The sequence below is a fragment of the Myotis yumanensis genome, unplaced genomic scaffold (assembly GCF_028538775.1).
Source record: "Myotis yumanensis isolate MYYU_CA2020_CCGP unplaced genomic scaffold, mMyoYum1.0.hap1 SCAF_9, whole genome shotgun sequence".
Taxonomy (NCBI): Eukaryota; Metazoa; Chordata; class Mammalia; order Chiroptera; family Vespertilionidae; genus Myotis; species Myotis yumanensis.
In genome coordinates, this window is record NW_027223760.1 from 51048084 (window position 1) to 51066690 (window position 18607).

At 34.4% G+C, this 18607-nt stretch overlaps 1 protein-coding gene across 10 annotated transcripts in view; it reads left to right on the forward strand.

The window, feature by feature from the left end:
• UMAD1 (UBAP1-MVB12-associated (UMA) domain containing 1) overlaps positions 1 to 18607 on the forward strand; it is a 177170-nt gene that overhangs the window by 39137 nt on the left and 119426 nt on the right. The gene's annotated exons all lie outside the window — the stretch shown is intronic.

Sequence of the window (18607 nt, forward strand, 5' to 3'; positions counted from 1 at the left end):
TTAACTTCTCAAGTTCTGTTTGTCATGACCTCTTTAACCTTACTCCTCCAATCCTCTTTATTATTACCTGCTCCTCTTCCATAGTGATGATTTAATGGTAAGGTGAATGAGAATCTTGTCTTAAAATGAACTCATCTTAAAGTGAGTTGGAGCCAAAGAGTAGACTCTGATTTTTCCTGCAGCATATAAATGAGTTCTGTGGATACCAGTTCCTCACATCTGAGGGGCACTGACTTCACTGATTATGGGAACATCAATTCTTTCTTAAAACGGTTTTGTGTTTTTCCTTCTTAGGTAATTTTTTTTTAAGATAATAGAATGATTTTCTTTAAGGTAATGGAATGAGTTTTTAGGTCTCTTAGCTTCTTTTTCCAATTGATGATTTAAAAGTTAAATATGTTATTGCAATATTACTGACTATATTCTATGCTGTACTTTACATTTCTGTGACTATTCTGTTTGGTGTTAGATGGGTATGTGATTTATCCGGATAACCACTGAGTAATTTATATAATCTCTAATCACTGGGTTATACACCTAAAACTAATATATGATTGTATGTCAACTCTATTTGAAAAATAAAAATTATTTAAAGTAAAAAAAAAAGTTAAATATGTTTATGCTTTCACCATTCATAAACTCGGGCCTCTAGTTAAAATTTTAATTTCCTTAGTTTCTTAGAACTTTATAAGAATTTATGAATTAGAAGTACAGATTTATTTTTACTTACATTAAAATAGAAAAATCATTAAATTGTTTAAAAATAGTGGCACCAGACTGAACTAAACAGGAGCCCTGGAAAGTTTCACTTTAGAAATGCTGATGGAAAAGCAAATCCCTAGGGTGGTCCATGATGTGAGGTTCCAATCTGCAAGGTCATCTTGGAAATAGATTTAGTTCTAAGTTTAGGACCAGAAAGACTACTTCCTTCCTCCAGGCTTTTCACGTTTAGCACCAAAGCTATCTTGAGTGAGGGCAGATATGTATTTTTAATTCCACTACTGCTGGGGAACCACAGCTTGGGAGGCTCTGTAATCTTCGTGCTCATTTAATGCCTTACAAATAGTAGGTGGTCAGTCAGTATTTGTTGAGTGAGAGCAAGTGGATGAATTTGCATGGTAAGACCTCTATACTGAGCTCTGAGCTATAAATAATACTATTTACATAAGCAGAAATAAGTCTTTTGTTTATTTGCAGTCAGATTACACTCAGAAAATGATATTTAAAAATAGGGTTAAGTTCTGAAGTGAAAATAAAAAGTAATGAAGTATTTTCTTCTCATGAAGTGTGGTGGTATTTTACCCACGTATAGGCCATTCAAATATAAGCTCACTGAAGTAATTCCTTTTTTTTTTTTTTGGTAGGGGGAACCCCAAACTCAAAAATTTATGGTCATAAAAGATAATTTATGTATAATTCACCTTTGAATCTCTACAGAGATTTGGTTAATATTTCAGTTATGTATCAGGCATTTAAAAGCATGTTCTGTATCCTTGGGAGAAAAATGTATGACGTAGACTAGAACCTACCATTTACCAATGGAATTGTACCATGTTAATATAAATATATAATCTTAAAGGAATGAGCCGTGTAGTTTCCCTGCTAACTGTGGGACTTAGGACCCTGAAAACTCTTGTGAAGATGAAATTGGGGCCAATAACCTTAAACCTTAAAGGGAAACTGAGGTTGGGGATCTTAAGTTGGAGGTGTATCTGTGAAAGTTTTTGCATTTGCTCAAGGAAAACAGTAAAGCATACTATAGACACTTTAAGGACATTGTGCACATTAAATAAGTGATTTATGTGCACACCATTAAATTTGTTTGCCAGAGACTTTTCCAGATCTCTCTCCCACGCTTGTAAATGTGTGTTGCTCTGTTGCAGATAAAGTTATTTATAAAGAAGCGTGTTTGTGAGCCTCCCCCTTCATTTAAATGTGCTGGGTCTCTCTGCTTTTCTCAGGGTTCACCTTGGTCGCCTGCCTTCCTGGTCCTGCTGGGCTGTGGCCTTAGAGGAGTGTGATTGGGAGACTGGCTATTAGTGTGAATGATGGAGCACGTGTAGATGTTCACCTGTGGTTGCTTCCCTGTTTATCAGCTGCCCTTCTTTATACATGTGTTTTTGTAGTTGTGGGTCTCTTCTCATGTGTATTTCACAACAAATCCCTTTACCCACATCTCTGATCCTTTCCTCTCCCAGGGTCCTAAGTATGTTACTTCCTGCCAGATCCCTTTATCTTTTCTAGGATTTCACTGTGACCATTTCTGCGACTTCTTTGCCATCACCTATACTTCCCTTTTCTGTTTCTGACCTCTCGTATCTTTCATGAATTTTCCCAACAAGAGGGGGGTCATGATTTTTAAAAAGAATTGAAATTCAGGCAGAAAAGCTATATGGAAATATAGTCACATATAGTTGAATTTTATAGAAGGAATCTCAAGGTAGAGAAGTGATTACAAAATAGTTGTGTAATCATCTCCCTTTCCCATTATTTTTGTGATTGAAAGCTAGATTTTATAGGATAAATTATTCATAGCTTGGCTTTAAAAATACGGCATTTGACAATATCAGTGTGGTAACAGCAGGCTTATTAGATCTTATTTTTTAAATGTGGTATTTTATTTATAAAAAGATAGAATTCTGGTCTGGGAGGCAGGATACCTGGGTTTCAGTCACACTCAAATGGCTTTTATATAAAACTTAGATGTTCTTTTTCTCTAATACTTCAAACAGATATTCTCATTTAAATTAATATTTCCTGTATTTTTTCTGATGCTTGAAAAAATTTTTTCATTTCCAAGTAGCTCTCAAGTATGAAAGTAAAAGGCAAATGTTTCTTAACTTATTAAAACAAATACTTTTAAATTATTTTAAGTGATTTTCTTTAAATTGAATCTCATTTTTTCCTCTGATCTCCATTATAATCTCTGAAATGTGTTCCAATGAGTAAAATTTTTTGTTTTTTTTAATCATCACCTGAGGACATTCTTTCCATTGTTTTTTTCAGAGAGAGTGGAAGGGAGGGAGGGAGGGGAAGAGAGAGAGAGAGAGAAACATCAACATGAGAGAGACACATTGACTGGTTGCCTCCCACATGTGCCCCATCCAGGGGGCGGGGAGAGAACCTGCAACCCAGGTACTTGCCCTTCACTGGGAATAGAACCTGTGACCCTTCATTGTGCTGGCCAACACTCTCTCTACTGAGCAACACCGGCCAGCGCTCCGATGAGTTAAATTTGATCATAAGACAAGCTGCTAGACTATCCACTTTATCTGACCATGTGTACCCTGTTTTCTTTTTTGTAGAAATTGCTGAGAGGTAACACAACTAGTTTGTGTGTTGATGAACAGTTGCTATGCCCACTTATACAACTTCATTGTCCTAGCTACAGGGGAAAAGCACCAATTTTTACTTATATCATTCTTTAGTCTGCTTATAATATAAATTTATTATGTGTTCTTTGAAGTCATGAGACCAGCCACAACAGAATTTCACAGAGAATGCCATCAGCCGTCTTCCAGTAGCACTAAGCTCACTGAATTTACTGCCTCCTTTTAAAATTCTTGCTTGCCAAACTTTCACCGAATGGCTCTTCATATAATTGAGTACAGCTGTAGGTTTTTTTTTTAAATTTGCTTAAAATAATTACTGTTGCACACTAAAATGGAGATTAAAACCCCCTTGATGTTTGCAGTTCTTTTTGCTAAGATTTTGAAAATGTGCTTAAAATGTGGCTTCTACAATAAGAATCATGTCAGCTCCTTGAGTTATTCAATTTGTGTGTTCTTGTTTAAGGTTGCTGTCTAAACTGATCTTTCGTTTATTCTTTCACTAGAGAATAAATTATCATTCCAACTTATTTTTCCTATGAAATTTTAAACTATTTAATATGAAGGACCATTTTGATAGGACTCTAATTTTTCATTTATTAAACAAAAAGAAAAAGAAACTTTGTCCATACAGTGCACATGGCAAGAATATCTTATTAATTTTAAAAACATCTTTTCTAACCTCTACTAAAGTCTAGATTCCTGGTTCAGGTTTTAAAACACCACTGAATGCAAGCACCCACCATGCAGGCAGTGCCAACAGTTTGTCCTAATTAGCTCAGAGGCTGAGGTTGAGTCCCTGAGAAGTTTTTTCGCTTCTTTCTTCTTTGGCCAGTAAGAGGTTTTAATTATGAAACACAGACATACCTTGGAGTCTTAGAAAGTATCAAAGAGATACTATCATGGGGTCCGTGAAGTCTTCCCTTTTCCAACTACATACCTCTGTCACCCTGGGTCTTCTTTCATATCCTTCAGCCACACCACACATCACAATAGCCAGAATGTGGAAGCAGGAAGGAGAGCCCAGCAGTCTACTCATAAGCCAAAACTTAAAGGAGATTTGCAAAAATAATGCAAACAGTTCAAAAGAGATAATGCCTTCCTGTTCACTACATTATTGTGTTTTAATGTAGCCATTTTTCATAAAAAACGTGCTATTTGTGTTAGCATGTAAAACAATTTTAAAGGAATTAATACATATTTAAAATTTCAGTTTTGACTTCTAATATGGTAAAATATCAGTAGATATAACTGACATAAGTTAAAGCCCCTTATAGGGTGGTGAAGGCTTGGGGCAGGGGGCGGCCTTGAAGGGGTGAATGAGGGATAAAAGGAAATATATGTAATACTTTCAACAATAAAGGTTTTAAAAATAAATACAACAAAATAAAATGCTTTATGCTAAGTGGAAAAAAAATAAAAGCCCCTTGAGGTCCTCAGTAATATTTGAGAGTGGAAAGAGGTCTTACTATCACAAAGTTTAAGAACTGCTACCTTAGAAAATTGCTTCTGTACCAAAGAGTCAGTTTAACTTATAGTTTTAAATCACAAAACAGTCAGCAACTGAAAAACATGAAGATATGATTGATTTGGGTAGAAATAAAATAGGCAGGGAAGATGGGGCAGATCCTCAGTAGTATCCGTTACCTGAACAGAAAGGGGGTCACTGGGCACGCAGGCAAATGTGCAGGAGAGGAATGACAGGACTGCGAGCAAGGCTCCCTGGCGGGCATGCCACCGGGCTGCTGGCGCTCTTTCTGACATGGTCGTCAACCTAACTTGCACGGGGCTCCTATGCTCACATGTTGTAAACCAGTCTTTGTTTTTTAAAACGTTTCATGCAATGGTGAGAAGAGAACTCAACTTCGATCAGCTCTTACTGAACTGCATAGCATGAGAAATGAGCATATGAACTTGATGATGATTGTAATGAAGTTTGTATAACCGATGCACTACAATTTAGTTTTTCTCATGATTAAAATTGTGTCTTGGAAAAATAACTGGCTTAAAAAAAATAGAATATTTGCAGTTTATAATTATAATACCACTTACATTATTACAGTGCTTTGAAGTTCTTAGGTACTCCACTGAATGAAACGAATGAAAAGTAGCTTTAAATGTTCTACGAAGGTACTCAAGTCATGATGTAAGCGTAATAAAATAACTGTGTAGGATGAAATAAGTATAATGGGATTGGGTTACATGCTCTGTGCATCCCACACCCCGTGTTCATATTCATTGTATTCTCACAAAATACTTAATGCATATTTTATATTATCATCTGACTCTACTATACTCTATTATTCTGATAATCATCTGAGTATTTCCATTATAAGGCAATTTATTATAATTTAGGCTGAAACTGTTGAACGTATTTAAAAACAGAAAAGTATACGTGATCTCTATTTTATTATTAGGAATCTTTGTTGCTATTTTTGCGTGGAGAAAAACATACATAAAATCACTATTCCCTAAAATAAGCTGTGAGAGTCACCAACGTTATCATGGGTGTTATAAAGAAAGTAGATGATGCTCAGTAGTGAGTTATGTACTGAGTTGATATGGGGAAGAGAAAGAGTAGAGATTCGTGAAAATTGGTGAAATCCATATTGAATCAGAACAAAATGGATAACCATCTTTTGAGAAGAAGAAAAATCATCGAAGAAGTCTAAAAAAATTATTGGTTTAAGGTTGAGAAAAATCTAGAAGAGGTGGTAACAGTGAGGCTAACCATGTATCACACTGGCCTGGGTTTGCTGATTAGAGGACTGATGATTGGAGGACACAGGGACAACTTCAGGAAATAGCAGAACACAGGAACTGCATTCGGTTCAGGGATTCCAATAAGGAAAAGCAATACTAATAACATAACAATGCTGACAAGAAATGTAATATTTTTGTTATTTTTCAAAGCCTCATTTAAATTATGGCTAAAAGCATTAGGCGCTGTTATTTTTTAAAGTTGAGGAAAATGAGGCACACAAGCTTAAGTAACCCATCCAAAGACATAGCAGTTCTAAGACCTTAGTACTATTATCCCCAACTACAGATGGGGAAACTGATTGTGGGGGAGGTTGAATCACTTGCCCATGATTGCATAGTTACTAAGTTCACAACTGGGATTTTAAACTAGATTGAGTCAGTGCTCTTAACCAGTGTGTTCTATATCCTGTTGATTTTTTTTTCTGTTATTTTTAGATAGGCCATCTTAATTTAGATTTTAGAAAATAATTCAGCACAGTACAAATAATGGCAATAGTGCCTGTGGAAAAGATGGCAAGTCTTTCTTAATACCAGGTTTATATTCTTGTTCCCTCCTTATCTTTGAAGTCAAAATACTTTCAATTACTAGAGACAGTAACTGACTGTGTCTGGGTAGTCATTAATTAGTATTGACAAGTTGGATGGTAGGATTACTATTTCTGCATGTATTTGAAGAGTCGGGATAAATAGGCAAAATCAGTTCTCTACCTTAGTGAATACTGGTCTATGTAGCAAAAATTGTATCTGCTACAGTAGTAAGCTCACTGACCTGCCTACAGTATTAATATGGAATGAATTTTATTATCAAGTTACTGTAACTTAGAAGACTTGAGAAAATATCCTTATGGGTTTCAAATTAAATCTGTACAAACTTTTTTCTTGACTCGAATGGCTTTCTTGGAAGCCAAAAGCCTTGTGTTCCATTTCTAGCACCACCATCAATGTTGCCTTCGGTAAATCATTTCAACATGGTAAACGTATGTTTCATTTGGCAGTAGGAATGCCATATGCCTTAGTGCAATTTTGCATCACTGAAATGGATTTTAAGATATGTGTAAAATGATTCCATCACTTATTAAGTCGTATGCATTGTATGCTTCATAAATTTAACAAATAATAAGAGAATAGTTGATATTTTAGAACTTGAAAAAAAAAAAGACCTCTTTAGTTTTGTGTGACCCAGAAATCAGCTTAATTTTGCCTAAAAACCATTCTTAGTGTTAAACATCTAGTGCTTTTGAAAAATCAGCCAAGCTATCCTTGGATATTTAAGTTCCTTTTTGTTCGGAAATGTCATTAACTTGAAATATAAAGATGCTTTCTAAGGAAAGTGGTTTGCCCAGCCAGATCTCTCAGTGTAGTTATTTTGTGATGCGAGCTGTAAAACCCAAACATTGAGGCTGCTTGCCACAATGCCTTGTTGCCCAGACAGTGATGTCATGTTTTAAGCATGTTTAGTTTGCAAAGGTCCTGCTTTTGATCCTTTAGTTGTCACTTTTTTTTATGCAGCTCCTCCTAAATTACAAAGGTACTGAAGTAATTTGCCTCATTAAGGTCTGATGCTGACACTGTTGTATTTCATTCGTCATTCTTCTCTTAGCCTCCTTCATTAAGACCTTATTCAAATTTGGATCATGGTTCTACTGTGACATCCATGCCATTATCATCTAAATAGCAATTGCATATTCAAAAAACAACAGCTTCTCCTTAACTGTCTGTAACTTAACATTTACATAGATTCGAGTGGGAATTAAGGAGAAAATGAATCTTTTCTTTGTGATTTACAACCTCCCCTTTTACCCTTGATTTACTAGTAAAAGTTGAATAAGCTACTTGTAGTCGAAGGAAGACAAAATTATTGATTGCTCAACTTTAGTTTTGTAGAGGTATATATATTATATATAGTTTCTGTATTAAACAGTTACCCGAGTGACAGTGACCATGATTTAATCACCCATTTATTTGTTAGGCAGCATTTACCATTTTGGATATAATAGGACCTGGTTTAATGCTCTATTAAGAAATCAATAGTATCTTTGACTAGCGCAGCAGTGCTTGATAACTTGAAAACATTAAAAGGAAACCTTTTAAAATGATTCAACATATTTGTTCTTTGTAGGATAAACTTAAAAAATAGAAGCAAATTCTACTATACAAATAATCTACTTTTCAAACTGTTTTGTTTTGGCCATCTTAAAATTTTATTTTATAATCAGTAAATATTAAGTGGATTTGACTGAAATGAGTAACTGTGGTTACTGGAGAAAAAGGGTTTCAACAGATAGAGTGGGCATAACTATTAGGACTTTACTTTGCCACTAATATGTGATATAGAGGAAAGTCGGTACACGATACCAGATACACATATGTATGTACAAATAGAGTGGTTATATTACAAGGACCTTTTTAAAGAATTTCTTAACCATAAAAAATGTGTGTGTGTGTGTGTGTGTGTGTGTGTGCGCGCGCGCCCAAGGGAGGGTGGGAGAGGGAAGAGGAGTGCAAGAGAAAGAGGGGAAAGAGGGACCTAACCATTAAAAAGGCTAATTATCTATTCAACACCCAATCTTTTGCTGCCTTGCATAATAAATTCTTACATATTTTGTAAATTTCCTGTCATGGTTAAAGAATTTTATTTCCTCTTTGAAGTGAATTTTTATTTTTTGTTTTTATATCCATATTCTCAAATTTATCAGAATTATACATGTATGAATAATTATATAACTCAGGAAGTTACTTTCAATGTAGATTGAAGTGAGATTCTAGGCTAATTCTTGTGGATGGGCACAATAGGAACTTGTTCAGTTGTGGATCCTCATTGCCCAGAGTCGGGAAGACTCATCCTTTGTCATCTCTGCGTCTTTTATGAAGATGAGTCCTGGGGATAAATTGAAGTGGTCACATGTTGATGTTCATTTCAAGCAGTGCCAACCGAGGAGGGTAAGATGCTCTAAAACAGTGGTTCTCAACCTTCTGGCCCTTTAAATACAGTTCCTCATGTTGAGAACCAACCATAAAATTATTTTCGTTGCTACTTCATAACTGTAATGTTGCTACTGTTATGAATCATAATGTAAATATCTGATATGCAGGATGGTCTTAGGCGACCCCTGTGAAAGGGTCATTCAACCGCCAAAGGGGTCGTGACCCACAGGTTGAGAACCGCTGCTCTAAAACAAAGCAGAAGAAACTCTGGAGAGGAGGTAAACCATTGGGAAACTTAGAGTTGAAAGAGAAGTCAGGAACAGAGCCTGCAAGGACAGAGCGAGGCTTGGGGAATGGGTAGGGTTTCAGAAGTTATCTGTCCCAAACAACAGTCTATTTGCCATGTCCCCATATTACATTTTGTAATGTTATTTTCTGACCAGGTGGGGATGAAGTTGTTAAAGTGACAGATCTTACTAGATATTATTTTTAACTCTTACTTATGCTGTCTTAGTCTGTTTGGGCTGCTATAACAAAAAGCACCATCAACTGAGTAGAGTATAAACAACAGAAGTTTATTTCTCACAGTTTGGGAGGTGGGGAATTCCATGATCAAGGTGCTGACAGAGTCAGTGTCTGGTGAGGGCCTGCTTCACCAGGTTCATAGATGGTTCTAGGTTGGTCTTCACTGTGTCCTCACACGGTGAAAAGGTGAGGGAGACCTCTGGGACCTTTTATGTAAAGATACTAATCTCATTCATGGGGACTTTGCCCTCATGACCTCATCACCCTTCAAAAGCCCCCCACAGATTTCATCATACTGGGGTGGGGGGGCGGCGGGGATGACAGTCAGTCAGTCTATTGCATATGAAAATATCAATTTTTAAAATAACCTCTTATAATTTTTTAAAATTATAACGTATCTAGAATGACAATGTAGCAAATACTCTTGTGCCTAAGGTAAGAAACAGAATTTATCATTTACCTTTAAGTTCTCAATCTCATTCTTTCTTACTCCCATCTCAGGGTAAATTTCCCTCTTTGAATTCTGTTTCTAACTTTTTCATTCTCTTTTTTAGAATATGCTACCATATCTGTTTATATCTCTAATTTAGTTTTATGTGTCCTAGAAGTATATATAAATGGAATCACAATCACTATGTAGATACAATATTCCTGAACGATTTACCTTTATCATTCAATATCATATATCTGGGATTCATCCATATTGCTGCATGTACCTTTAGTTCTTTAATTTTTATTTGGCATTCCATTGTATGGATATACCGCAGTTTATATATGTGTTCTGAGGATGAACATTTGGGGCGTTTTTATGTTTTGTTTTACTATTACAAGCTGTGCTGTTTTGGACATTCATAGGCAAAAAAAAAAAAAAAAAAAGTGAACCTTCATCTAAGTTTAAGCCTTATGCAAAAATTACTAAAATTGACCATGCGCTTAAATGTAAAACATAAAACTTTAATAGTTGAAAGGTTTGGGGATCTAGAGAAATTTAGAACTTAGGCACAGTTCCTAAACTTGACACCCAAAACACCAAGAATTGGACTTTATCAAATTTAAAACCTTTTGCTCTGTGAAAGACACTAAGAGGGTGAAAGACAAGTGGTAGATGGGAGACAGTATTTGTAAACCACATGTTTGTGAAAGGACTGGTACCTAGAATATATAAAGAACTCTCAAAACTCAACAGTAAGCAAACAATCCGGTTGGGAAATTGGCAAAAGACGTGAAAATTGGCAAAAGTCTTTTTCACTGAAGAGGACATACAGATGGAAATAAACACATGAAAACTTGTTCAGTGTCATTAGCCATTAGGCAAATGTACATTAAAACCACAGTGAGCTGCCGAAACCGGTTTGGCTCAGTGGATAGAGCATCGGCCTGCGGACTGAAGGGTCCCGGGTTCGATTCCGGTCAAGGGCATGTACCTGGGTTGCGGGCACATCCCCAGTGGGAGATGTGCAGGAGGCAGCTGGTCGATGTTTCTCTCTCATCAATGTTTCTAACTTTCTATCTCTCTCCCTTCCTCTCTGTGAAAGATCAATAAAATATATTAAAAAAAAACAAAAACAAAAAAAACCACAGTGAGGTATTTCCGCACACATATCAGGATAGCTAAAATGAAAAATAGTAAAGCCACCAAATCCTGGCAAGGTCGCTGAGAAATGAGGCTACTCAGCTTTGGTGGGAATGTAAAATGATAGAACCACTCTGGAAAATAGTTTGATAGTTTCTTTAAAAACTAAACACAAAATTACCATATGACACAGTAAGTGTCCCTTTGGGCATTTATCCCAGAGAAACTGTAGATGTATGTTTACATGAAAACTTGTACAGAAATGTGTATAACAGGTTTATTCATAATAACCCCAAACTCAAATGTGCAACAGCTGAATGGTTAAACCAAACTGGAACATCCATACCATGGAATAATACTCAGCAATAAAAAGGAACAAATTATGGATACATACAACATCTTGGATGAATCTCCAGAAAACTATGCTTAGTGAAAAAGCCAGTCCCTAAAGGTAACACACAGTATGGTTCCATTTATATAATGCTCTTGAAATACCAAATATCATAGAAATGAAGAAAACATTAGTGGTTGTCAGTAGTTAAGGTGAGAGGGAAGTGAGTGTGGCCCTAAGAAAGCACATGTGAGAGATCCTGGTATTGATGGACATGCTCTGTGTCTTGACTATATCAATGTCTGCATCCTGGTTGTGCTATTGTACTATCGTTTTGCAAGGTGTTGCCTTTGTGGGAAACTGGGTAGAGGGTACATGGGTTCTCTCTGTATTATTTCTTATACCTGCATGCAAATCTACAGTTATCTCAAAATAAAAGTTCAATTAAAAGACAAATCAGCGCTGTTATGAAAATTGTTATGCATTTCTCCTTGTCCACATATGTGATCTTTCCTCTAGATTTTATTTCTAGGAGGAATTGCAGGCTGTGAACGTGTTGACTTTAGTGAACTTTAGTAAAGCTTGGCAAATGGTTTTCCCAAGTGCTTTAACTAATGTACTCTTCTACCCAAAAGTATATGAAAATTCTGATTGTACTACTTAATATTGTTAACACTATTGTGAAACTTAAATTTTTATCATTATGGTTTTAAATTATATTTCCCTAATTATAATGAACTTGGGCATTTTTACTTATGTTTAGTAGAAGCAAAAAATAATGAAAAAGAAAATACAAATGCAATAGAGAGGAATGATAACTTCTAAAGTTGATCTATGAAAAGACTAAGGAAGAAAATAGCAAAGGAGTATGCCAACAACATGAGAGGGGAACAGGACAGAACACAAACATCCCAGAGATTATTTTGTGTTATTTTTATCAGTTTGTAGTGTCACTTTTTTTTTTTTTTTTTTTTTTTACTTTTTTTGAGGATAAATTCTATTTTGGTGGATAGTGATATCCATTTAACTTCTTAGTACTTTAGAGTGTGGACAACTTAGTAGATAAACCTGCTGCTGCTGTTTCAACAACTCAAGCTTTATAAGCTCTGGCCATAGCCAGTTTGTGGATTTCTGTGGTTCCATATTAAGAATAAGTATTATTGTTTAAAACAAGGAGAGGGTAACTCTGTATTGTTTTGTCTCAATTTCATAACTTTCTGTTGACATATATGTGACATCTTAAATATTTATCCTTTTTGTAAGAAAGTTATTGTTTCATTGTTATGAATTCTATTAATTTTGACTTTTGACTTGTACACTTGATTATTATCATTCTGTATTTATTTAATTTCTGGATGGTTTCATAGCTCTCTATTCACCATGTAGCTTATACAGTTTTACCTAGAATTAGTGGTAAAAACATGTTGTATAGTATATAAAGGACAAAAGGTAGTAGGTCAAAAAATGTAAAATTGATCTAAAATCTTTCATATGAGGGCAGAATAACACAGGACTTTGTAGTATTTCAGTTAAATTGCAAGCATTATCATTTACTAGTTTTTCTGGATGTTAGTAATTAGTAAAAAAAAAAAAGGAGAATCATGTTTAAATTAAGTTTGAGAAATGCTTGGCTTAAAATGGTTGAAGATATTTCCCAAGAACTTTTTAGTCTTCAGTTTCTATGTCTTGAAAATATCTAATTTTGGTTTATAATATTCAGCAAGCCCCAAACTGCCTTAAAACTCCCTTTTCTTTTTCATTGAGGAGCTTATAAAACTGAATATTCTATTGAACCCACATTTATTAAAATGCTACTGAGAATAACTTTCAGAAACTTATCATTAATTGTTTAAAATTTTAAAAATTCTGGAATTACACATTTGAGATCTTTAATTAAAAAGTTTTATATCATTAAAATTGATTAATGTGTATTAATTAATAATGATGCATAATATTTGCCCAGATTTCGGCACACAATGACATATCTGATTTCATTTTTCTTGGAAGCAGCCCTGTGTTGTTGTGGGTTGGCTGCTTGTGTCCTTCTGGAATCATTCAAGCCTCAAGTTAAACATGTCTGTTCTGTAAATGCTGCTGGAAATTTCATTCAGGAATTCTTAAATTTGTTGCTGAAATTCTTTCCATCTTATTGATTCACTGAAGTAATACGTTAGATGAAGCATTTTTTTCTTCAGTTAAATATAGAACAATAATCCAATTAATTGAAAATTTGCCTGTTTATGTTAGCATTTTCAGGTTCTCCTGTGCTGCTTATAGCTTTGTGGATGGTTGACATTAGTTGTTTGAGTTCTGATGTTCAGACTTTATTATTAATGAAAATACAATATTATCTGTGTCAAGATGGAAAAATGTATTTACTGTATATTTTATTTGAAAAATGAGTTTTAAATTTATAATTAAAAATTATGATTGACATTTATTGTTTAAATATACACTAATCAGGTTTCTTAGGAAACCTTTATTAAAAACACAAAATAAGAACTGGAAGTACAGATTTGGTCTTTAACAAAAATTCGGAGAGTAAATATGTATTTTTTCTTAATATTCTTCAAATACCTTTGCCTCCTTTTAGTGCCTCCATTATTGTATCCATTATTTTGGATAGAGGGATCCCATTTATTCTCAAAGAATAGTGTAGCAGGGAAGTGTGAACTGACCTCCACTTAAGTGGCATTGCAGATTGACTGATACGCTCCAGCTTTCAATGAAGCCCCGAGAATTGGCTGCAGGTGGCTGTCTCTGGTCCTCAGCTGTGCTTCTGCTCTTCCCGGAGTGAGTGCTGTGTTCTCCAAGTTTCACACTCTCTGCTCCCGAATGTGTATACTTGTTACTATAATTGCACAACTTAACTTTCAAGTATATGAGTATAAAAAAGGAGTAACCATTTCCACCAAAAAGAAAGAATCTGGGAATCTGCATCAGACTGATTTGCAAATGTCTTTAAGTTCTCATCTGCTTAAAAACATTTGGAGATTGTGTACAATTAGTTATATTTTGAGCTTATGTAAGAAAGGCTCAGAAACCTAATCGGATAGCTCTATTGTACGTAAAGGCCTCAGCCCAAAATGTTGTTTTGTGATGAGCTGGGGACAAGGTAGTTAAAGTGACAGATCTTACCAGATACTATTTTTAGCTCTTTCTTATGCTATCTTTTTATTGATAATGACAGTTTTATTGCAGTCAGTTGTATCAGATAGTTGAAACAGATATCCAAAATGATGACATTGGAGAGCAGAGCATGAGGCAATATTAAAAAAAAGTAAAAACATAAAAGATTTAAAAGAAAAGATGGAATTACAGTTGCCTTAGGCAGTAGTGCAACTAGAACTAAAAAATTACAACTTTTTGTTATAGGCAAATCCTAGAACTTTAGAAAAATATACATTATACGTTTTTTAGTTTTTTAACAGATGGACTCTCAATTATTTAAGCCTTTCCCTCCATTAGTATGTACCTTCAGGATAGGAACACTTGAAAATAAGCTTACCTGAAATGATTGCTCCTTGTTCTGAGGACCTTAGAGAGAGTGACCTGAAGGCCATAGTTTTGTATTGAATGAATGCCCTTGCTCTAACCTTTGAATCGGAACATTTTTCAGTGTTTAGAGGAGATATAAAAACACACACAAGAGTTTTGAGTTTTAATTTGGGAAAAAAGTATAAGAACTGGCAGTCATATAAAATAGATAACATAAAACATTTAAAAATATTATAGTGATAGCACAGAGCACGATTTCCACTTAAGCATTTAGTAAACTTTGATGAAAGCTATGACTTACAAGGAGATACTGATGTTGTTGTTGTGTAGGTGTTTTTAATGATCTCAAAGCGAAGACTTTTGTCAACTAGTAAGAGTAATGTATGGTAAACTAAGAGTCACAGTTTTGATTTATTTAATGAAATTATGGATGATACAGAAACCATACTGGTTGTAACAGGAAAGGATGGATCTAAATATGAAGAGAAGGAGCAGATAACAGCAATCCAGAGCCAAAAATTACTCATGTCATAGTTACAGATGCCTTAGAAACAGTTTTATGTTGTATTGAATAATAGCTTTAATCTGTATTCAGTAATATAATACAGGAAGGAACAATGCTGGGGAAAATAGTATTTCTTCTGAATAAGTTCAATTTATTCACTTTATTAAGTGGATATAATTTATTAGTTTTGAATGAATATATAATGTTTAGGGAATTCATTTTTTAAATGATTTCCTGTTAAACTAGATTTTTATTAATTGAAGACATGGTTCTAATCACATTGGATAAGATAGACTCTATTATATTTAATTCTTCCATTTTTTTCACTTAGGGCATCAAAAATATGGATTGTTTGTAAAACAATTTGTATTTTGAACACATAAAATTAATGTTAAATAAAAAGAAACTAAATTGTGATTGTGTGGTTTGGGAACTGTGGTTTGGATGAGAGTGTGAGATTGAAATTTTGACCTAAAGATTTTGTTTAAATATCGCCATTGCTATGTATGCTTAAGGTTATAGCTAGCCATAAATAATAGTCAAATTAACATTTCTGTCATATGAAAGCCTTTTTGAGAGTTGCCTATTAATTGAACTTAATGTTTAACAGTTATTTTTGAATATTAAGCAGAATAACTGAATGTACTGTAGATTCTATTAATCATAGTGATGTAGCTTTTAGATGTTAGGAAAATCCAGTTTTTAGATTCATTATTTGAGCAGAGTTAATAAAGTAAAACTGGCATCATTCATTTGAGAAGGAAAAATATTGCAGAATTGAGTGATTTTTCTAAATAATGTGTTGACTATAATTTGAATGTGTTATTTTTATCCCCGAAGGCATTTTGAAATGTATTGATGTGAATTTCTTATAATATGCTATATTTTAATTATAGAACTATTGTAATATTTTTAATGTTTTATGTCATACATGATGCTATATGTTGGCAAGGACATGGGTTTGGTTGTCTCTTGTGGTTTATCAATATATTCCTAGCACTTGTGTGAAATGAATGACTGATTAAGAAACAGGAGAGTAGAAATGTATAATCAAAATTTTAACATTTTTACCTTCAAAATCATACTTTAAAGTTATTTTGAAGAAAAAAAGCTTGAAATAGAGGGTTAAAAAATCAAGGCTATTTGGAAATCCGTGCTTTACTATTTATTATTGTCTACATCCAAAAATATTTTCTTGGAACTTTTTTCTGATTAGCTTCTGAGGCTCTGATGATGCTAGGATTTTATTTATTTTATTTTAAAAGTGCCTCTGATTTACCTCATCTATTTGTATGGATATCATTTCTGACAAGGCATTTATCAAATATGGACAATAACAAGCAGTAAAAAGACTGCCTGAGATAGGCAGAAACCTGTTTTTCTTTCCTTCTGACTCTCAGAAGCAATCAGCATAAGCTTTATTTTAATTTATAGATTAATTTTTTAAAAAAACCTCTAAATTACGACTCATTATGGTAAGGTGAAGCTGGGGATTTTTTTTTTTTAAGTTTCAAGTGAAGTTTAGAAACCAGTGATTATGATCAATTTCCTTAGAATTTCCTAGTATGTTTAATGCAAAGCAGAGAGAAAATGGAAGTTTTTTTAAATATTAAAAAAATCTTTGAAGATTTTTATTTCATTTATAAAAGTGTTTTTAAGAATTTCTTTTCCTGGCTTTTTGTTAAGATTCAGTGATGACTTAGCTAAAAACACCTTTAGGGTGGACTCAGAAGATCTGAAAGATACAGTGATGAAATGTGATTAACAAGCTGTAGTGGAGGGTCACAAATGGGTGATTTTGAAGTCTCCTCCATTTGAAACCAATTTTCAGAGCCTTGAATTCTAGCTAGTACATAGCACGCTACAAATGGAAAGCCTACACTGGAGCAGTGTAATTAGGGTAAGCCATTGCATCTGCACTTGTATCGCAGCAACTGAATTTGAAACCAGCTGCAAAATGGTGACTAATCTTCCTGGCAAGCCCGCATGAGAGTGTAGCACAATAAGCCAGCTTCAGCCTCGTGGGCACATGCTCCTCCAGCTCCCTCTGAGCAGGTGATGGTGATGATGCAATCTGATTATACTTTTGAATGTATTCTAACCACAGTCAAAAGTTGGGTCTCTCAAGGGATTTCACAAAAGACTTCAAACCGACTATATGTTTTTTTTTAGATTCTTTCAACTATAGAAGGGCCATGGCAACTAATATGGTTTTTTTTTTCACCTTATTATAGTACTTTGTAGTACCTTATTATCTTAAATTTGGGAGGTTTTTAATAAGTTTTTATATGTGAAGTGAAGATGAGAAAAATAATGTGGAAAGAAGGAAGTAATTGAACTTGGAGCTCTAGTTCAGAATTGTTCATGGCTACTTATACTGATGAATTAACATGATTGAACTGCCCAGCCAGTTTAATTCTGCACAAACAGGACATGGTGAATCAGTAGGCTAGGAAGTGGTACCTAACCTTTCTGTATGTAGAGATGCACCTCCATAGCTATATAACCTGTCCTGATGAGGTGGTATTTAGCAGTCTTGAACATTAGAAGTGTTTAATAAATAGTTTGACTTGGACTTGAACCTTTATTTTTCATCTTTAAAGGGAATAATAGTCCCTTCTTCTAGTATAGCACAGAGGGATATGGTGAGGATGAATAAAGCCATCTGTTTAAGAATGCCTGTCATATTTGGAAAAAAAGTGTGGCAGGGCATAAAATATAGTCACAAGTAGAATGTCAAATGAGTAGTTCATAAATAGAATGTTTATAAATTATTTGTTAATCTTAAATTTAAATATTAAAAAATATATAGCTTGCAAAAAAGGACATGAAGACCACAAGACCATTGAATAGAATTTGCAAATTATATACCCCTGAGAATAAAGGTGGGGGAGGAAGGGGGGAAAAAACTCTTACTTGCCGATACTCAAACTTAGCGTACATTTGACTCGTTTTGGATGCTTGTCAGAAGAGCATATGCCTGGGCTTCATCCCCTTCAATTCTGGGTTTGTAGGCTTGGAGTGGGTCCCAGGCACCTGTGATTTTAATCATCTCCCTCCGGAGCCCTCTCCCTTAATGATTTTGATACACACCAAAATTTGAGAAACTCTAACCCGGACATCTATAGTATTATAATATGGGCTACAAGGTATAAGTA